This window comes from Delphinapterus leucas, chromosome 3, assembly GCF_059928025.1.
Source record: "Delphinapterus leucas isolate spDelLeu-1000000601 "Yukka" chromosome 3, BTC_Dleu_Yukka2, whole genome shotgun sequence".
Classification (NCBI taxonomy): Eukaryota; Metazoa; Chordata; class Mammalia; order Artiodactyla; family Monodontidae; genus Delphinapterus; species Delphinapterus leucas.
Window position 1 is genome coordinate 154,324,902 of NC_143131.1, and position 23,051 is coordinate 154,347,952.

General features: G+C 40.3%; 1 long non-coding RNA gene and 1 pseudogene across 1 annotated transcript in view; both read right to left on the reverse strand.

The window, feature by feature from the left end:
• Positions 1–15,231, reverse strand: part of LOC149749811 (UDP-N-acetylglucosamine--peptide N-acetylglucosaminyltransferase 110 kDa subunit pseudogene) — a 17,881-nt pseudogene extending 2,650 nt beyond the window's left edge.
• The window catches only part of LOC149749807 (uncharacterized), a 180,110-nt gene that overhangs the window by 135,293 nt on the left and 21,766 nt on the right, over positions 1–23,051 (reverse strand). The window lies entirely within an intron of this gene.

Here is a 23,051-nt window from a genome sequence, read left to right on the forward strand (position 1 = left end):
GTTGCCCACATGGCACGTCTCTAACAAATTAGCTTGGTCTTCAACAACCAGCCCTGGATGCACAGTTAGTGCTGATTAATCAGGACAGTGGCCTGCTGGGCTGTGCTTGGTGGTTTAGTGGGTGAAGCTGGCGTGCCCCACTGTCGCCTATTGATGTGAGCAACTGTCTGAGTAGCCTGGGCTACGGCCTGGCTGGGGAGGGGCCGTGGCCGCACTGGCTCTGAGGGCGCACCTTCCCTGCTCATCCTTCCTCATCAAAATCCAGCCCCTACAAACTCCTCATCCATCCCTAGACCCTGCAGTGGCACAGGAGAGAGGCCCATGCCCTTCTAGAGGGACCCCTCCATAGCCACAGCCTAGAGACCCCATCCCAGGACTGTCTCTGAGGATGACCCAGGCCCTCCTAATCTCTGTCACCAAATGTTCATTCCACTAACCCGATGGCATTGTCCCTTCTCTCCACGTTCCCAGGCAGCGCCCAAACACCCAGTGATCCTGTCCACATCAACCACTGGAAATACCGCCACGAAATCCCAGTTTCCTTCCTTTCTGAAAACCTCTAGGTTTAGACTGCTAATATTTGCTTTTGGATTTTGACATCGACATTCAGAAGTGTTTAGCCTGGAATTTCTCCTGTCCTGTAATATCTACTGCTGGTATGACATCAGTATTCTCCTGGTCCGATGAAAGCAGTGTGGGTGTGTTCCCTCTGTATCTGTTCTCTGGAAGAGTGTGTAGGAGACGGGCATCGTTTCTGTCTTAAATGTTTGGTAGAAATCAGAGGAAGCCACCTGGCCCTGAAGTTTGTTTTGTGGGGAAATTTTTTTGGCATCTCTTTCTAATTGAAGTTTACTTGGTGTATTGTACAGGGCACAGATCTTAAGCATAGAGCTTTATGGTTTCTTATAAATATAAACACATCTGTTACCAACACCCAGTTCAATATACAGGACGTCCCCAGCACTCTGGCCGCCCCCTGTCGAAGAATAAGTGCTAACTTATTCGGTTATAAGAATGAAGTCAGTTACTCCATGTATATTCCAAGTGCAGTGATTTACACACAAATAACTCAAAATGAGTGTGGCAGCACAATGAGAAAGTAGTGGAGGGTGCTGGAGGGCTGGGAGAATCCAGTCCCTTTGGGATTTCCGCTGTGGAGGTGGGGCCAGAGTAAGGAAGCTGAGAGGAGCTTCTCTGAAGCATCTGGGCTTTTACAGAGGGAAGAACTACTGCTCCCCAGAGTGCAGCGCCCATTGTAATTCACTGAGCCCTCCCTTTGCGGAGGGTGCTTTCTATACTTGTGTGTTATTTTACATAGAAATGTTTAAAAAAATAAAGAGGAGATCAATTTTGTTTGATGTAACAGCCTTTCACTGTTAAAAGGAAGACATATATCTAAAATTATGCTAAATATGTACAGCTCCGACAGGAAGTAACCGGCACTCACTACCTGACTCAGGAGCGGAGGCGGAGCAGAGAGGTGGCCCTCCTTCCTTGGCCTCGTGTCTCATTTAAGCTGCCAGACGCTGCACAAGCTCCATCCCCTCTGAGTCTCAGGCTGAGGCCTCCAGGTCACAGTCTTCACAGGAGTCAGACGAGAACCTGCCACACAAAGGCAGGGACTGGAGTCAGTGGGGAGGTGGGCTCCCTGGGGTCGGTGTGTGGGACCCAGGGGGCTACTCAGACCCTGCAAGTGACTTTGGGCCCTGACATCCCCAGGGCTCACATCCCCAGGGCACTGGGGCCTGTTTGCTGCTCTTTGCCAAGTGTGTTCTGGTAGCAGAGAGACCTGTCCTACAGGGGCGATTTAACCTGGGCATTTGGCCGGGCGGCGTTCGAGCGACTGGTCCCCTGAACAGTGAAAGTGATGCAGAGGAAAGGGGAGGCACTGGGGCTCCAGGTTGAAAAGTGTGGGTCCCTCCCACCTGGGCGCTGTGAGGAGTGGGAGGTCTGATGACACAGGTGGGAGTAGTGACCCTGTCCCTCCAGCCCACACGCAACACGGCCCATCATGAGACCAGCACAGTGGAAGTGGGCAGAGAACCGCAATGTTCCCTTTTCCCCTAATAATCGTTTTTCTTTCTTTAACACCCCAGCCAAACTTGCCTGTGCTTTTTCATTTAAAAATATCCTGATGCTGTGGTCACAGAATCATAAATTCTATAGCTTTGCTGTATCCCAACATGAAAAGTTTGTAGAAGACACTGCTTTTCAGCATGTAATAAAACCAGATGTATTTGTTATCTAATTTTAAGGTCATAATTAATTTGGAATCCTGGCCCTTTAACTCATCCTAAATTAGCATTGCTTTGAATTGCCTTCATTTTGTGTGTGTGTTGTATTCAATTTTTACACATCTATGAAAAATCTATAGAACCTCAGGTTGAGAAATGGTGCCATGAGGTGACCCAGGCCCTTCAGTGGGGCTCCACAGAGGCTGAGGGGTCCCCAGGGGTTGGGCAAATCCCAGCCAGGTGTGGATCCTGCAGTGTCCCCTACCGGATGACAGGGCTACTGTGTGCCCACAGGGATGCAGCAGCGCTGGGCCAGGTGAGCTGTCTGCTTGCATGAGAAGAAGCCCCGGTTCCTCTGTCCTCCTCACCCTTTCCCCAGGACGCCTGAACTGGGGGGTACCAGGGCCACTCCAGATATCTCACCACACCTGGGGATTAACTGGGGATGTTGTCTGCTGACCTTGGCGGGTTGGGAGGGCAAGGCTGGGTCCTGCAGAGGGAGATGTTGAACCTCACCAGGGACACTCTTTACAAAGAACACAATGTGAACAACACCTCCAGGAGTGATGTACGTGATGACCCCACAGACACCTTCGGCCCCCCATCTAAACATAAGAGCCTGGCATCTTCAGGGATTCTATGGAACGGGGACTGTTCCCTGGCGAGATGCACTCAGGTCATCCTCCAGTTGCCTGCGCAGATTACCACCATTCTCTTCTCTCCACCTTTTTGTTCACATGCAGTGGTGAGCACCTCTGTGCTCTTCTCTGGCTTTTGGGTTTTCCTGAAGCGCCAAAAAAAAAAAAAAAAAAAAAAGTCAGGGATGGCAAGAGAAGCACATACACTTATTTGCCTTCTGCTCTTCCTCCTACCCTCTCCACGCTCACATTTCCTCTTCTTGTTCTTCCTCATCCTTTTACTTCATCCCTTCTCTTGAATCCAGGATGAGAGAATTTCTTTTTTTTTTTTAATTGGATGAGTCAGTCTTCTTTTACTTATTTATTTATTTTTAACGTCTTTATTGGAGTATAATTGCTTTACAATGGTGTGTTACTTTCTGCCTTATAACAAAGTGAATCACCTATACATATACATACATCCCCATAACCCCTCCCTCTTTTGTCTCCCTCCCACCCTCCCTATCCCACCCATCCAGGTGGTCACAAAGCACCGAACTGATCTCCCTGTGCTAAGTGGCTGCTTCCCACTAGCTATCTATTTTACGTTTGGTAGTGTATATATGTCCATGCCACTCTCTTTGTCACAGCTTAACCTTCCCCCTCCCCATATCCTCAAACCCATACCGTTTTTATGCTAAGTTATATTCTACATGTACCTGGAAAAATGTTAAAAAGATTTTTAAAGAACTGCGCATCTATTTTTGCAGCTGATTTGCCTGTTCAAGGCTCGCTAGCACTTTATCCATCTCAGTACTATTTCACTTAGTAAACAAATGCAGTTACCATAATTGCTGCATATGTGTCTGTGTTCCCTTCTAGGTTATATGTTTTTGAAGTTAGAAACTATATTTATATCACAGCCCCTATGTATGGCACAATATCCATTGCTAATTCAGATTGTGTTTTAAGATATGAGACAAAATTTAAGACTTTTATTATAGTCATAAACATCTAGCAAATCAACCAGAAAATAAAAACTAATTTTCAATTGGTTGGCCAAGAACAAAAAAGGGAGGAATACCTAGTGCAAAATCATATCTCTAATAACTACTGTTGGATTTAGAGCACACACATGCTAAACTTATTTTAAAATATCTTCTTATCAAAGATTTGAGGTTGGACCGGAAAAAATTATATCAGAAGTGAAAATAATTATGTGGTCTGACCAGCGTGGATCACAGAAAGTAAGGGTATACTATATATAAAGTAGATAAACTACGAGGTCCTGCTGTATAGCACAGGCAACTATATTCAATACCTTGTAATAACCTATAAAGGAAAAGGATCTGAAAAAGAAATATATATATATCTGAATCACTTAGCTGTACACCTGAAACACAACATTGTCAATCAACTAGTCTTCAAGGGAAACAAAACAAAACAAAGTAAGTGTAAAGGGAAGTATAGTTTTATAAATTCACCTCTGATATCCAATGGACCAACTGAAAGAAAACAGAAAGTACAACTTTCTAGGAGACAGGACATGGCCAGCAAACCAGGCCGTTACCCTCGGTAACGGTCATACCTGCCAAAAAATATACAGACTAGCCTGCATTCAGGAATACATAGGAATTCTTCATTTATCTGGCATTGTTAGGCAATGAGGTATTGCATGTTAGGAGAAGTATTTTTAAAATGACAAAATGAAGAGGAGTTGTTTTAACCTTCACTCGGTAATTTTTTTCTAAAATTAAGAAATGTATCCACTGGTGTATTTAATGTTTCCGTGATAACTCGGGGTCATCAGTTCAATCAACGTTTGCATGAATAATGCAAATGGAAACAAGACAGGCATGCTTACTTACTGAAACTGAAAATGACATGGCACTGGCTGGAATAACTGATGAGAGAGCACGAAAAAAGCAAAAACGAAAACAAACCGTGATCAAGAAACAATCAGTCAAGTTCTGACTTTCTGTACTTAGTTTCAAAATGAGATACCACAAATCCCAGCGAGAGACTCCAGCATCATCAGCTGTCTTTCTCCTTTGTTTCCACCTTCCTTTCCTTCTCCTTCTATCCTAGACTGTTCCAGGCAGTGCTTATGGCTGCTTGCAAGAGAAATTCTAATACTTGCTTTCTCTCACACAAACTTCACAATATGTCCATGTGATAACTAGTGTGGAGGTAAAAGACAATTCATCACAGAGACATCTCCTATGAAAATAAAATTAGAAACTAGCTTTTAAACATGCAGAGAGAAGGGCGTGGAGTCAGGCACTAATTTCCTTGCGAATTCCTCTCCATTTCTAATAGACGTTCTTCTTTACCAAGATCCCTTTTTATTGGTGTCCTATTCCAGACTGCTCCACCCCGCCCATCCTCATTCTGTAAAATACATTCACACTCTTTTGTGACCCTACTTATTTGCCCATTAAATAATCAATCATAGAACTGTCGGAATTATTTACAGAGTGAAATTAAAATGCTGGAGTCACTTGGAGGGTTTAAGCAACTCCACCAGAAAATACTGGGCATGGATTTAAAAGAGGCTGCGTGGGACTTGCTCTTGTCCAAGTTCTTTCTCAAGAAGTATCTGAAATAAGCCTAAATTCAGAGTTAATCAGACTGGCCTGCTTTCTCAGGTGGACTGGAACTCATTGCTCTTTCCCCTCAACTCCCTGATGTCAGCGGCACTTTCCGGAGAGGAGGTGGACTTCTCTGCCTACTGCAGAAGCTCAGTTCCCCCCGGGCCCACTCCGTGTCTGAATCCCACACTTGAGGCCACATGCCAGCCTTCCCAGAACATTCGTCGTCTCATTTCAGTTTTTGACCTGCTCAGATTGAGTCCCTCTAGACTCTTCCTCAGCTTGAAACCTGATCTTCCACCACTTTCCCTGACCTCGATGGTAACCTGCCTACTTTAGGCCTCAGGTGCTTTAGCTATAAATTGATATATTTGCCCTTAATTCTAAAGTCTTCTTTCTAAAGCTCTACAATGTGGTGGCTCCTTGAAAATGTTTCTCTTTGCTGGTTGTAATTTTGTACAGAATTAAAAGCACAGCTACTCTAAAAGACAGTAAGTTGCATTGGATAAGGAAAGTGTGCTCTTGTAGTTAGAGTAACAGGGATGGAAGACGACTTAGTATGTTTTAAGATACTCATGATCCATTCTCGTGAGAGTCGGGGGAAGAAGGGGAAGAGAGTTAATAAAATACCAAATGTTTGTGACAAATTAAGTTCAAGATGTAGCTGATAAGTTACTACTTGAATAAGCCACACAAATCCAATTCAAGTTTTGCTTTATTTTTCTAAGAAGGGATCCCAGTGAACTGAGTCCCATGTTCAGTAACTCCACGTTCAATGGCTTAGTCTTTAAACACTGTTATGTTGCTGGAAGAAGAAATATTGCCCACCATTCCTAACTGATGTTTAGCTATCACGCACATTTGAAATAAATTTATTACTTTGCCTGATCTCAGGGTAATACATTCCAAAGGGGCAAAGCACACACGAAAAGTTATGGAGTCTCCATCTTCTACACTAAAGTGTGCAATAAATTACATATTATTTGGCCGTTAAGTTCACAAGCCATAGAAACCATTCCATTTGCAATGTATACAGTGGTAATCAGCAGGTAATGAGAATGATATAAAACCAAACAGACCATGTATGATGGCACTGCTGCCAATAAAGCAATCATTAAATGCATTCATATGCATCTACGATAGGTAAGCTCTTTGAGGGCAATTGCTATGAATTCTACATACCTGTCAGGATACTATATATAGCCCACTTTCTATGGCCTTTATTCAAAGACGCTGAGAAAGGGTTACTCTGGGTAAATTCAGACCTTTTCTCAATATAGAATTTGGTCAACATGCATTCTGAACAGCAAAATTTCACAGTATTTTCCTACACTAAGTGCCACCTCAGCAAATGCAGGATTAAGTATAATGGATTATAAGAAGTGAGAAAGGAAAGATGGAAGAAAAGAAGGAAGGTAGGAAAACGGTGGGTATGGAGTACTTCAACATTTATGTAAAGAGTGGAACTAAAACTAACCTGAGGTTACCCTGAATTATTAGCATACGCTATAGAAACTTAAATGAAAAAATAAAAAAAACCCAGCAAGGGAAACCCAAAGATTCTCTGTTTTTTCACTTTACTGCATATACACGTCCATCTTAAACAATCTATATGCTTATATCCAATAAGAGAGCATTGTTTTGCAAGGCTATTTGGCTTCTATCAGCATGTAAAGGTCGGACAACTCAACTTTAGCAGAGTCAGCCTTCAGGTGAATAATTGCTTCTTTCAGGTTGTGAACATTTGAATTTTCCAGAAATGTTTCCCAAAAAATGAAAACTAAAAGAGTCCTAGGACAGCGTCCTTTAGAAGTTTTATAGTACCAAGGTTTTTGGAAGAAGAGTATTCTTGTCAATTATCAACACAATGATTCCAAGCAGGTCAATTTTTGCTGAGAATATTATATAACAGAACCCACTTCACCTCCATTATACTGACAATGATCTTCCTTACTTCAACCTTGTGCTGCTTAGTAAAGTTGAAAATACGGAGCCAAGAACAGACAGTGACAATGCCAGAGACTCAGATGTACCTATAAGTGCCTTCAGACAACATCAGCCACCCAGGCTAAAGTCCTGGTTTAAAACATCCCAACATGAATGAATCTCAAAAACTATATGCTGAGCAAGTGAAGCCAGATCAAAAGGGCACCTACTGTATTTTTCAACTTACATGAAATTCTAAACTGGGCAAAAGTCATCTCTAAAGATAAAAAACAGATCCGTGGTTGCCTTGGGGTGGGAGATGGGGATACTTTTGCAAAAGCCTAGGAGGAAACTTTCTAGGGTTTTAGAATTGTTATCTATCTTTATGGGGGTGGTAGTTATACAAATGTATACATTAATTAAAAGTCACTGAACTATTGACTAAAAATGTCTGCATTTTATTGTATGTAAATGATACCTTAATAAGGTTGATTACAAAATGAACCAAAAACAAAACAAAGCAGAAGAGAAACCTCTCAAGACTTCAAAGGAAATACACTGTTTTCTTCCAGGGTACCAGATTGGAAATGAGGCATTGGTCTGTTCTACCCTCAGCTTATCCCTAGGGTTATCTAGTCTATTTTAAAGCACTAGAGTCCCCTATCAGGAAAACTCACCCCATGTTTAATTACTTTGATTTCTTCTCTGCCTCTTCTCCCAACACACTGAAGTCATTCACGGAAGAAAAACCAGCTTTTTCCAACTTTGCATCATGACACATTCTTTCCAAAGCTATTAGCTATAGAATAAAATTTGGGTACACTTTGTAAAAAATCTAGCTTTTTGAGCCTTACAAATCTTAACAGTTAACCTATTGCCTCCACTGGAATTTGGAAAAAAATTATTTTGAAAAGGAATAGCTGAGACTTGACATTTTTTTGTGTGTGATTTTCTCTTCCCCTAAGAGAGAAGTGAGGAGGAATGAGAAACACATACATAAAGAAAAAAAATTATCTTGCTGCCTTTGCATGGTTATAATTTATAGGAGGCCCTTTTCAACAATAATCTATTATCAGAATCAATAAAATATAATCTCCATGAAGGCCAGGCCAGGATACTTGTCTCTTTTTCAGCAGATTGCAATACAAACCACATTCATGGATATGCTTCTTGATGATCTTTGTAATACTGTAACAGTTGACCATTTCCTCATGCCTCTTCACCTTAACTTCAACCTGGGTTTTCACTAATGACTTCACATTTCCTTCTCTAACACTTGGTTGTGGGCCTCTTTTCCAACTCCAACTCCAACTCGCATTTCACTCTGGAACCAAAGGAAGACTCACACCTTCCTGCTACAGTTGCAGATTATATAGACTAGAAAAAGGAAGGTTGCCAGATGGTGGTTTACATTATCTACAGACTGTCTCGGCTCAAGGTTAACTTCCCTGGGAGAAAACCCATAAACCCAGAAGCATCAAAAATAACCTGCATGTGCAGGGGGGAGACAGCTTTGCTTGTCTCATTTTACATTCTTTCTGATTTCTGGGCTCTGGTGATTTATCTCCCATGGAATGGAACAAGGAGGGGAACAAGTAGGGACAGTCCCTTCGAGCTAAGAGAAACACTCCGGGAGGTTCTGAATCAGACTTGGTGTTTTGTTAGCCAAGTTACAGGAGAATTTTTAAAGTGGGGGAAAGGGAAGAAGGAAGCGGACCAGGAAAAGAATTTAAGCCATCATCTATAAACCAACAAAGCACTGATAGTTCCAAACATTATGTCACAAACTAAAATGACTGATGTAGGCTCAAGTGGTTTATAAAACCTATAAAAAGACTACAGCAGCAAAGTCCCCATTTATCTGTAGAGTTCAGAAACTAAAACAAGGAATATTTTAGCTTAAAACCTTATCTCAAGAGAATCATATACACTTCACATGAATAAAAATACCTGAAACCAAACATTTTTAAAAGCTCCAATACCCAAAATATAAAGAAAAATATTAATCCAGAAGACTCAATCAATCCATGATAATCACAAAACGGCTGGGCAATCTCTATCTCCCTTCCACACTAACCATCCATCCCATGGAAGACCAAGGGAGATCAGACCTTCCAGACTTACCTTCCAGACCTTCCAGACACCTGGATGCTGCAAAATTCTATGGAGACTCCTTGTGGAGCAGCAGTTTCCCATCTCTTGTGTCTCTCCCTATCGTGATCATGATCATGCAGGAAGCAAGTCTGGCTGTGCTATCTTATCATTGTCTGTCACCCATCTGCAACATGGTATTGTACAGATAAGGAGAAAGTAGTTGCCTTTCCCCCGGAAGGTTGAGGCTCAGGTACAGGGTAATTCTCCTGTGCACACAGTCATTATTTAGGCCGACTCAGTGACTTCAACAGGCTTAATCATGTGATCAGGTTTGTTGCCAGCTGCGTAATGCTCCCACATCTGTAGATAGAGCCACTCTAGGTCCATTGTGTATTGTCTGGTGTTGAACAGAGGGCTAGATGTTCTCTGCTTCCAGACTTTGCCACGAATTTTCTTCAGGTATTCTAGATCAGTTCCCAGTTTCACAGCTATGTCTTCATATTCTTGACTATTTTTAGCAATAAGCTCAAGACAGCCTAAACAAGTGAGCTGGGAAGCTGCAACTCGGGAAGCAAGAGTCTCTCCTGGCATAGTCACCATGGGTGTCCCTGACCAAAGGACATCCATCCCTGTGGTGTGTCCATTACAGAGTGGAGTGTCCAAGCAGACATCAGCCAGCTGGCCTCGCCGAACATGTTCCTCTTTAGGAGCAACAGGTGAAAAAATGATACGGTTCTGGGGAAGGCCCATATTTTGTGCGTACTGTTGAATATTAGGTTCTCCTACTGCTGGAAAACGCAACAGCCACAGTACACTATTGGGAACACGCTTCAGAATATTTGCCCACATCTGCAAAGTAGATGGGTCAATTTTATATAACTGATTGAAGTTACAGTACACAATGGCATCTTCCGGTAACCCGTACTGAGAACGTGTGGTTACAATAATGGTACGGGGAACCTCCTCTCCAGTGGCAGCCTTAATGTTGATCTGGGTAGTTGCCAGTCCATTGCTAAGACTGAATCCATTAATTGTTATCTGAATTTGTCCTCTGTTAATCATTTCAATAACTGCCTCTGCAATAGTATTCATAGGAATGACAGGCACATTAAGAGCTGTATTACTGCTGTCTGCGGTGTCTCCTCCCTCAGGACATTTCATCTTGACAATTTGCACATCTGGGAGACTATCAAGAAATGCTTTGAGGTCGATGCCATTCAGCACAATCCGATTGTCATAAATGTGCCCATTGGACTTAAAATCGATGACTGCTTTCTTCTTCAGGTGAGGGAACATATTGGCATGATCACCAATAAAGAAAGTATGGGGCATATAAGCCAGTTTCTCAGAATACTGCTCAGCAACTTCAGCAGGTGAAGTTTCCTGATCAGTGATGATGTAATCCATGAAAAGCACGCCACTTGTTCCAGGGTAGCCCAGCCACATTGCCTGAATAGGAGCTGGCCTGAGAGCAAAGAGTTCATTTCGAGCACCCCTGGTATAACCATTCATATTTACAAGGATGTGTATACCATCTTGATGGATGCGATCAGCTGCTTTCCCATTGCATGGAATCTGAGAAAGATCAATGAAATGATGGGCTTCTGCCATCACCTTCGCTCGGAAGTTTGTGCCGTCATCTGGGCTCAGGGCATAATAGAATACCTCAAATTTATCAGGATTGTGCGTGCCTGGAATAGACTGCATAAGATGAGAAGTAGGATGATTCCCAAAGTCAGAACTCACGTATCCTACACGCAGTCGACCATCACTGAGCTTCAAGTCTTTTGGATGTTCATACGGTGGTTTACGAAGGACACTGATCTCATCCAAGGAGAGGTTCCCATGGATCTCAGCAATAGCCTTCCTGAAGCCATGAGAAAGAGGATAGAGCATACTATGATGAGGCTGCACAGAAGGCAACCTATTCTTCTCCAACTGGTCAGCCACAATGCTGACCAACTTCTTCATTCGCTCATCATAGTCTGTCCAATCACAGACAATCTGCAGGCAATGAGCCAAATCACAATAACCGTCAGGAAAGTCAGGTTCAAGCTTCAGAGCAGTGCGATAAGAAGCAATTGCTTCTGGAATATTCCCTGAATCCTTGTGAATGGAAGCCAGATTGCTGTGGGCATCTGCAAATGCAGGGTTAATCTGAATGGCAGGAGTATAACACTGCAAGGCTCCCTGAACATCCTGCATCTCCTTTAGAGTGTTTCCCATATTACAGTAGGCGTCAGCCGAGGTAGGACTGATTCGAACAGCCTCCTTATAATGCATCGGAGCTTCCTGCAGTTTTCCCTGCTGCTCCAATACACTTGCTAAATTTGAATGGGCAACAGCAAACTCTGGGAAGACTTCTAATGCTTTACGATACAAGCGAACTGCCTCTTCAATGTTTCCCTGGTCTCCTTTGATATTGGCTAGAGAGTCTGCATGGGTGGGGCACAGCCGCAGAGCTGTATTATAACAATCTTCTGCTTTGGCAACACGGCCCTTCTCTTCCAGAGCGTTGGCTAGGTTGCAGTAAGCATCACGGAAATGTGGTTGCAATCTAATAGCTCACCAATAGGTGTCTATTGCCAGATCTATCAGGCCTTGCTCGCAGTGTACACAAGCCAGGTTGGCACGTACCACTGCATGATTTGGACTCAAGCTTAGGGCACAAAGGTAAGCTGCCACAGCTCTGTCAAAAATCCGTGCCTCTTTCAAGATATTTCCTAAATTGATATAAGCATCCAGAAAATTGGGGTCAAGGGTGACAGCCTTTTCAAAGTGATGAATTGCAAGCCAAATCTCCCCTTGTGCATTGAAAACACAGCCAAGATTACTCCAAGCTACTGCAAAGTTCGGTTGCGTCCCCATTGCTTTCAAATAACATGCCTTGGCTCCTTCCAAGCGACCCAGGGCTTTGAGCAGGTTCCCCAGGTCACTGCGAACACAGTACAAATCAGGATTGTACTGAACAGCAGAGACGTAAGCTTATACTGCCCCTTCCATGTCGCCTGCTGCTACCAAAGCAGCTTCCAGGTTAAGATAACCATCGATGAAATCTGGTTTGAGACGTAATGCATGCCGGTAATGCTCAATTGCTTCCTGCAACTGCCCTCTTTCCTTGTACACATTCCCCAAATTCGACTAGGCTTCTGCCAGAAGAGGGTTCTGTTTAATTGCCAGAGTACTAAAGTGGGCAGATGTGTCCAGCCTTCGACACTGGAAGTGTAGAGATGAAAGTAGAAAATAAAAGAATAGGATGTGATTTGTAGTCGATACTACTTTTGCAAAAATTAGAAAATACAAAACAATTCGGTATTTCAAATATATACATATGTTTAAAATAACTATAAAGGTGAGTTGGGAGATTACATATTAAATGGCCCAAATGGTGCTACATAGGGGAAAATAAAGGAAATAAATCTGGCAGAGGAACGTTGGGGCCAAAACCAATCTTAAAAGTATTAGAAAATAGAGTGACCATACACACTGATGATAGAGTGACATGAACTGAGGCATATGGTCCCTTTTGAGTAAATGCCTTAAATACAAACTAAAAAAATAATGTCATAAGATTTACAAGCACTATAAAAATATTTAGCAGTATTGCAGTAGACAGTAGAAATATATAACCTTTCAACTTAAATAAAAACAAGACTGATGAAATATCATCTTTGTTTCCATGTCATCCATGCTAAGGAAGAAATAATAAATCAGCTTTCAAGATAGAATTTTTTACAATGAGAGATACAAAAACAAAGAAAAAGAAACCCTAACTGTTTATCCCATGAAGGGAGAAAAAAACAATTTGAAAAGTCAGAGTAGAACTCTATGAGGATAATATTTAACATCAATTTTTTTTTGTAAAACAGAATTTTAAGCTGGTTTTGAATTGTTTATAGAGTTTCTAATTAGCATGCTGAGGAAATACAGGGTCCATCTTAATCCAGAAGCAAGTAAAAAGTTCTGACTCTTAAAATTCTAGGCTCTAGAGTAGGTGTGTGCTGGTGTGTATGTGTGTGTGTGTGCACATTTGCTGTGTGTTTTCAATAAACTCAAGAGTACATAAGGGTGTATGTTACTACATTGTAACAATTCTTGAGCAAGTCTAACTGAAGGTCAGTAGCAAACAAGTAGATGCCGCTTGGGTGGCCCCCCAAACTCTCAGGTAATGCGCAGATCTGCCTTGGCAATCATGTTCTGCTTTTAGACATAATGCATTTTTATGTTCTTGTTAGCACTGAAAGGCTAACTTGAATATTCTGCAACTGATGAAATGGACAACAGAGCAGTAACCTAGAGTTTACAAGTATTTGGGGCAGTAAAACTTTAGTTCTAGATTTAACTTGGATTTGAGTCCTAATTTAACTTGGATTTTCTACAACGCATTTTTTTTTCTATAAACTGGAGGTATATACCACCATAATCCTAAAAAACCTGTGACTTTGGGCTTCAGGGGTCTAAGCCTTCTCTCTAAGTGACTGAAAGGTACAACTGGATATTAGACCTGTCTAAAAATTGTCCTTTTCTGTCCTCACATACAAGGGAACGCTTGATTTTTGGATAGCTGTCATTAAAAAAAAAAAAAAAAAATGTGCAAAGAGCTAATGTCTTTTGCTACAAGACAAAACAATTTCTCCTGGACATGCAGTAATAGGAGGCAATGCCATGTGTTGGAAGCACGCACATATTTTATGACAGATATTAATCTGGAGGTTAACAGCTAGGTGCTCCGGTTGAAGCAGTTTATTTCAAACATACATATAATGTTAGTCCACTTTGTAACAAAGCCTTCAACATTTCATATGCAAATTCGTTTTTCTTTCTAGTTTAAGCCCAAGGAAATCCCTATAAATCTTGTCTCCAAAGAGAAAATATAAAGAATTCATAAGATTAAAGAGTTCTTATCAATTGTATAAAAAACTAAAAAGGTACTAACTAGATAAAAATGTAGATGTCTAAGAGAACGTCCAACAAATAGAAAAGTAGAGGACTGCACTGAGATTGCAATCCTGAGAAAAATACATTATTTCTAAATGAAGAAGTAAAAGGAGATAGCATAAATTAAAGCCAGAAGAAAAATTTAAAACCTACAAAAGTACGAGTCGATACAAAGTTAAAAACCCATTCATTTTACTATATACCCAAAGGCTTCACAAAAGATCTCATGAATATCACAAATTAAAATAAACAAAAGCCAGAAATATTGTTTTCCCCAAATTGTACTACTACCTGCTTATTGCTTCAGTGGTAAGAAGAAAAATTATCTTCAAATAGTTGAATTGTATACCTACTTATATTTTAACTCTTAGGTGGATCTTGTTATATAATATATATGATCTTTAAAGAAAACTTGTTGATTGTTTATTTTGGCATCTGTTAGGAAATTCCTATTTAATTAGATAAATCTCCTTAGATAACTCTTAAATAAAAATAGATGCAAATATAGTATGTTTCCTATCATTCATTTTAGACCTCTAAGAGTTGGAAAAGTTCAACCTGGAGAAGAAACTAGTTTTACTGAGGGAAGAAACTACTTTCCAGTTTAGAAGAGGAGGGATTATCCCATTTCTGTAGAGGAAGCAATCAGGAAGATACAAAAAGAATGATCCTTGCCTAGTGCTAAGGCCAGAACTACTGTGAATATTGTACCAGATCTTGTAAAAACAGCCACTGTGCTGGCACTCACAGGCCTGGGTCATGGTGTGTTCAACAATAAAACTTTGTTCCAAAGGATGGAACTCCTTCGGGCCAAAAAGCTTTCACCTGCATGATTCCATTAACCTCACTGTTTTGTTATGGGAAATGCGTTTATTTTTTGAAATGACATTGAAATATATCCTTAAAAGAACACTTTAGGTCTCAACAAGATTCTCTTCTCTTTCAGCCAACACATTACCTTTTAGAAATCAACAGTCTACTTCTTTCTTTAAATCATCACATTTCAAAGCTGTAGCAGCTAATAAATGTTAATATGATTTTTCCAAAACTGCAATCTCCCTAAATTTCTATGCTGTCTTCTTTATCCTGTCTTTTCAAGGTAAAGGTATCTTTCCAGTTTTCTTAGCATTATCAGGATTATGGATTTTGTTCATTGTTAAAGTTCGTTATTTATGGACATAAGTTAATGTAAATGCAAAAATATCTCGTATTATTCACAAGCTGGCTGACTTAAATCACTCGCTCTTAAAACAACTTTACTGCTCTCCAATCTGTTCAAATGCACGGAAATATAAATTCAGGATGATGTGGCTTTTCTGCAATGCTTTCTTTTCAGGCTGCAGTCTACATGACAGCGTTATATCTTATCCTTGCTGCTGTTGTTGTTCTATCTATAAAACCTCTCTTGAAGACCCCCAAAACAGCTTGTAATTTAAACTTTTACTTTTGGTGACTCACTGTTTTCAAATTGCCATCTCTGACCATATCCCCCTTCCAGGGGAATTTATGCAGACTCTTAACCCATAATTGCTTTACTCTTTACCTCTATTTCTGGGTTCTTAAATTAAATTAACTGTTACATCAGTGTTCTTCATTACTCAAATTATTTTTTCTTAAGAACTTTTCCTGGAAGTAAGTTCATGCTCTTTTTGACAAGCAAACATTTGACTTCTGAAAGAATTCTTATGGAAATGGGTTTATATCCCAAATGCACCACCAAAAATCTTGGTGACCTTGCATAAACGTCCCTTACCATTTCAGGTGCTATCTTTGCTTGACTCCAAAGGGAACTGATTAAAACTATGAGCATCTAGCTGTTATGCACTTTTGTCTCAGTTTGGTCAATGAAACTCTTAAAAATCCATCAGATTTGCATTATTTTTATCATTAGCCTGTTTGTGTAAAATAAGTTACCATTTATGGAGCCAGTGTTCTCCTTTATTCCGGCATCCAATCATTGTAAATATTTCTCATGGACACATTCTTAGAAGGCCTATGAATAACCTGGCCTCTTACTGATTCTCCCTTTTGGAGTCTTACTAGCCAGACTTCCCCAATAACTTTCAGAGAGAGTTCTCCCAATTTCCGGGTCTTCTTTTTGACTTCTATACGCCATAGAACTTTCAAAAGTCATCACACCAATACTAAGATTACCACATACCCTCCAAAAAGCTCCAAGCTGTTTATGCCTATTCATTAAGTTAATACTTTATCAAAACTTGCCCAATTGAGTAGTTTTAGCACAGATATTTTATACATTTTAGCACAGACATGCTCTGTTTAAGGCTGACAGATCCATTAGGAATTAACTTTCTGGTACATTTTCCCTCTGACATTTTCCTCACAACTGCATTTCCTCATAACTGAGCCATCAGTTATCTCTTGCCTATAGAAAGGCAGATAAAAGAAAGCTAAGTGAGAAAAGATATGTAAATAGACTAGCACAATATTGGACACATAATAAGTATTCAATAAATGATAGCAAGTATTCTTACCCTTATCCTCACATTAGTTTATATGTATTAAAAACTGATTACTGGACTCAACTCTTACTTCCATTTCTCATTAGATCCTCACAGAAACCTTGGAGGAAGCGAGGTTTTATCCCCATTTTACAGGTTGGGAGACTGCAGCCTAGAGGGCTTAAGTACCTTAACTGAAGTCATATAGTCAAGAAATAAGCCTATATTTGTCACAGTCACTTGCCCATGCTTTGACGTGACACCACCACCCATCATTTACCCAGCTTCACCAAGGTACTACTAAATTTTTTACTCTTATTCTCCTCTCTTTGCTTCATACTGCCATTGCCACCAACCCAGTCAAATTCACTTTTAATTTTCCAATGTTAGTGAAGGGAGTAGAAGGTGGAAATTGAGGTTAAAGGAGGAAACTTTAATGTTATTCAAGGATGACTTCATCTTAACTTCCAGCCTTTGTCTACCCATTCTCTGCTCCAGTCACACGCAGAGTATTTGCTATCTCTTCCGTAAGTCTTGACTTTTCTTGTCTTTATGCCACTTTTCTTTTCTCCATTTGCAATGAATCTCCCTTTCCCTTGGTTCTTCACCATTTCTTACTCCATACTCTCCATTAAAATTCAAATCTACCTTTAAAGCCCAACTCATATACCAGTTCTGTCCTACAGTCTCCTGGATCTGCCAAGTCAGAACTAACCACTTGCTCCTCCGTGCTCCTGCAATGGCAATGATGTTAGAAGGGCGAGTGATTTTACAGCTCGCTCACCACCTGCGGGAAATATGTCCTATTTGCCCTTCCACATCCTTTCTCCACCCAACTCTATATGGATGGCTTGCATGGCCTATCTTAGTAAGTGTCCTTGCTCTGGCTTCTGTTTGGCTCACCAATGAAGAGTACCAATAGAAGATTGTAGGGAATGAAGGAGGGGAGTGAAGTTAGGGTATTAATTCTTGCCAAATTGCTGGGAGTTGGCTGCATCCCCCAACTAACGTATAGTGCTTCTCTGTGGGGCATCACAGCATCTTTGGGGAGGACTCTCTCTCCAGCAAGGCTTCCTTTCTCTTTCATCTCCTATAAAGTAGCCACACTTTTACTGAACCCAGGGCACTACACTATCTCTTGATTCTCTACATTGGGCTCAATTTATCCCTATTGATGTACCCCTGATTTCCTGCTGAGACCCTGTCTGATGAACTTCGTAATATGCTCTTCTAAGCTGTTAATTTTACAAACCACATTATTACACTTATTAGAAGAATGTCTTCAGGATGTGTCAGTAAGCTCTGATTGATGATAATGGTAAACAGCTAGAATTTATGGAACATAACGTATGCTTTGGTTACTCTCTTGAGTACACCGTGTGCATTATTCTAATTAATTAAAATCACTATTAGCTAAGCAAGGCACACAGATGCTAAGAGGTTCCCAGAAGTAACTTGCTCATGGCCACTCCAGTGTCTCAGTAGTGTTTAGGACTCAGATCTGTCCAAAGCCTAAACCTTAAGCTCTAGGTCTAAGCAGTGGCTCTCACACTTGAGTATGCATCGGCATCACCCAGAGAGCTTGCTGAAACAGGTAGTGGGCCCCACCCCCAGAGTGTCCGAGTCTGCAGGTCTGGAGCAGGACCCAAGACTTTCACTTCTAAAAATTCCTACGTGCAGCTGATGTGCTGGTCTGGGTACCAGACTTTGAGAACCACTAGTCCAGGCATTTTAGGTCCAGAATTTCAGGTGCTAGAATAATTTTCTGGTGATAAATTGTCGAAAAAAAAAAAAAAGCACTGCATTTTCCTGTTTGTAAGGAGGTAATACATTCAGTCTTAAAGAGTCAATAATGGGGCTAAGTATTTCAGAAAGAAGAGTTATTCTCCAGGAAGATGGGAGGAGATGGACATTCTAAGGACAGGAATGCCCTTTCAGGAATCTTGCAAAGGGAACAGAAAAATAACAGTAAGATTCTGCTATCCAGTGTTCACAGAACAAGAGTGGGATACTCTTGACTGTAAAATGGGAAGCCAACTTTTGCTCACCATATACATACCTTATTCAGTACAAATGTTTATTAAGAATCTCCAAAAGCTAGACAATAGGCATCAGGGCTACACTGATAGAGCAGATAAAGTGCCTGGCCTCAGGGAGCTTGTGCTTCAGAGGATGTACATCAGCTAGATAGACTGAATGATGGATACTATATTGGGTTCACACTTCGTCTCAAGAAAAAAATATATCCATAGACGTGATCCAGGAGTCAAATGGCAAAAGACCGAGCCTCAAAGTGAGTTAATTTCATTAAATGGTAGGTAAAAATTATTTTATATGCCGAGATAGGCTCTGCTTAAAAGACACACTATTCCTCCAAACGTATTATACAAGCCAGCTTATAAACCTGTGACTTTTTCTAGGAGACATGTTGCCTTCTTTCCCAAGAAGGGAGCAGTAGGGGTCGGGGTGGAAATAGTTTCATCATCAGAGGCACAGTCTCACTACTACTGCTCAGCTCCAATTCGCAACCTTCTGAATGGTTTCCAGACTAAGAAATTTAGCAAAGTGATGAAGAAAACATGGCCCATTAATCTTATGATGCGTGTTATAACTTAACTCTGGGTTTAGCATAGGAAAAATATTATTTGCATTGATTAGAAATATGCTTTATGGCTGCATATATTATTCACTCTGAACATTCTAAAATTATTAGCTGGGTTGACATGATGAACTGCACAGGAGTACTTCTAGACGACATCTCAATGTCATCTGTTACTCACATCATATAGGTCTAGGAATCAATACGTATTTTACTCAATACGAGATCTTATTCCAAACACCAAAATATGCCTGTTTTTATTCGATGGTTATCATCATGAAACTACCAGCTAAACATCATTTAGAAAATTCAAAGCAAGTAAATTACTGTATTAACTGTCCAACTATGATTATGACTTTCCTCCACTTATAGCTGAACCTAATATAATGATCTGGTCAGTCTGACTAGGAGGATTTATTCATTAATTTACTCAAAGGTTCTGAGGTATATTTTGAAGGACTTAAATTATGGTCTGGTTGGTAGGATCCAACAGTAAGGGTGCAGGTTTATCTCCTACAAGCTCTGTGACCTTGCCCAAGTGACTTAGCATCTCTGAGACTCACTTTCCTAATCTGTAAAATGGAAACAATAGTAGAACCCAAGTTGTAAAGCTGAAGGAAAAAAAGGAATATGGTAACGTATTTTGGCACAAAAGAGCAGTTACGCTGACGGTCATTATTTGTGAATACTGTTGCTAAGATTATTGAAAACCTGTTGTGTGTTAGGTGCTGTTCAAGGACTAGAATTTTAAGACTGTTCTTCACCTTTATCCCAGTTTTACCTGCAAAGTTCTGCCATGCACTGGAAAAACATACTGGTATTTCTAGGGAAGGGGACCACTCAGGTGACATTTTTGTTTCACCAGGTATATAAAGTATACAGAGGTTATAGTGTATCTTTTAAGTCCTTTGGACGTCTAGTTACCTTTCACTAGAATGATTCTAGTAGATCCTGATAGATACCTGAGACAAGGTCACGTCAGTGATGTTGGTACCTTTTCTGGCTTAAGAGCATAGGGCAGAAACACAGGAAGGGAGGTCTTCCTTTTCCACTCCTGTTACTAAGAACCCTCTCGAATAATGACAATGTGAAACAGATCACTACATTGTTGTATGTTGTAGAATCAAAGCAGTGTACAAAGCAAAGAGCACTGGCCTCCATTATACGTCCATTTCACTTGAGATTCACTTTTCTAGACCGTGGAGAAAGCAGATGTTCCAACACTTTCCAGGCACTGGAATATTACAATCTGGCAATCTCTACCACTGCATGTTTGATCACACTATTCCCTGCAAATGGAATGCTGTTCCATCAAGGTCAGATTGACCAGTGCAAATACCTGATTTTATCGTACGGTCAGAACCAAATTAACTTACTGAAATTCTGCCCAGCTCAGGGTCTACCTTCTCTGTGAAACCTCCTGTGAGATCCCAAGTTACAAACAACTCTATCTTCTTCAGAAGACATTGTATACTATATAAATAGTAATTTACATATAAATATATGTATATGTGTGTGTATTTTTTTGTTACGTTAAGTTATAACTCCTGTGGTTTGTTTCTCTTCTTAACTAAACTGGACCCCCTTATCATCACAGTGGCCATGTACATCATTGTATCCTCCAAAAAATCCAGATAATAATATCATGGATTCAGTATATAGTTGTTTAATAGAAAACAATTAACTAACCACTGCAGAATACTAACTAGTGTGTCTCAAGTGTGTTCAGTGGATCATAAATCCTATGAGACAGTCCATGAAGGAAAAGATTTCAAATAAATTTGGGATCTGTTGTCCACTACATCTCCTTATCAGAGACTCATAATTCACAAGACTGGTAAAAAGCTCTGTAGCAAAGAAACTGTTGACTTAGTTTGACCCAGTATTTCTCTTACAAGAGTATCAGTTCTGGAGGTCAAGGACATTTTCCACCTCTAATACAACAGCTCTACTGCCTAGTAGAGTGCCTGGCACTTAGTAGACACCTAATAAATATTTGAATAAGTTTCAACATACATTCCCCTTTTAAGCTATAGAAGAAAAACACAGTATATAGATTTTGATTTACTTGGGGAGAATAATAATATGAATAGATAAATTTACACAAATCATTTTAAAGTATATGTATTTGATAATACTTTTTTCCACAAATCTACACAATTGCACATTTAGTGGTGATAGTAAACGAACTACATTTGCTTCTGAAAACTTGCTAAGAAGGATGGCTACTAAAAACTACAACTTGAACCCAAAACAATTGATTTAGTTCATGGGTCCCCACTCCTTAGCAGTTTTAATATAGAAGAAAATAGACGCATATATTTCTTTTCTACCATAATATGACATCATATAAGGAATGCTATTTTATTAGCTAGAAATAAGATTTGCTTTTGTTATTTTAGTACATTTGATCACATAAGAATAATTCTAGATTTTGTCCTAGACTGCTTACTATGTGCTTTCACTATAGATTTTAATGTCAATAGAGAAAGGAGAAGGAAAAGTCAGAGGGAAATGAAACAGGTGTATGCAACACCCCTCTCTACTACCGACATTTCTCAGAATTCTGGGGGAAGTTGCATCTATAAGGGGAAAGTTTTTCACCATGGAACTCACGGTGGTTGAACTTCTCATGAAGAATTTTTTTTCACTACTGAAGAAAAATATGTTTGATTTTACCATAACTGAAAAGTTCTCCAGTTTCTACTTCTGAGGTTTGCCCTCAAGACTACTGTTTACCTAATGGAAGTGACTCCTATGCATGGAGGAAAAAGTGCACCATTTGAAGGAAAAGCTAAAGGAGTGATATTCAGGTAGCTCCTCATTCCACCAATGAAAACGTACACATAGATTTTCCACTTTACACCTCATTTTCCACCTTATTTTCATGATTTTGAAATGAATATGTAGGGTCTGATGAGTTTGTCAATAGTCTATAATTATTAGTGTTATTAAAATAGAATACAAATGATAAGCCATATGTAAAAATCCTGTGTGAATAAACTGCTATACCCCAAATAATACAAATGAGTGAATGGCAGTAAATGCTAAGAGGGATTAACAACATAAAGGATATTAAAAAAATGATGACCGTATTTCATATTTATGTGTCTTTTTCTCTCTCACTCTTTTTTTTTTTTGCGGTACGCGGGCCTCTCACTGTTGTGGCCTCTCCCGTTGCGGAGCACAGGCTCCGGACGCGCAAGCTCAGCGGCCACGGCTCACGGGCCCAGCCGCTCCGCGGCATGTGGGATCTTCCCGGACTGGGGCACGAACCCGCGTCCCCTGCATCGGCAGGCAGAACACTCAACCACTGCGCCACCAGGGAAGCCCTTCTCTCTCACTCTTACTCAACTCCTAAATAACTAAGAGAATATGCTCACAAATGGTAAGCATGTTTTGGATGTTCGATGTGTGTTTGTGGGAAAGAACAAAAAAAATACTGCCTCAATTAGGTCAAATATACAAGAGATGAATGAGATTAGAGATGGGATTGGGATTTGTGTTAGTTACTCAATAGCTAACCAATCACAGACATGAGAGTGTAGTGCAATATGCAAATATACTTTTAAACAACTTCTCTTAAGTTA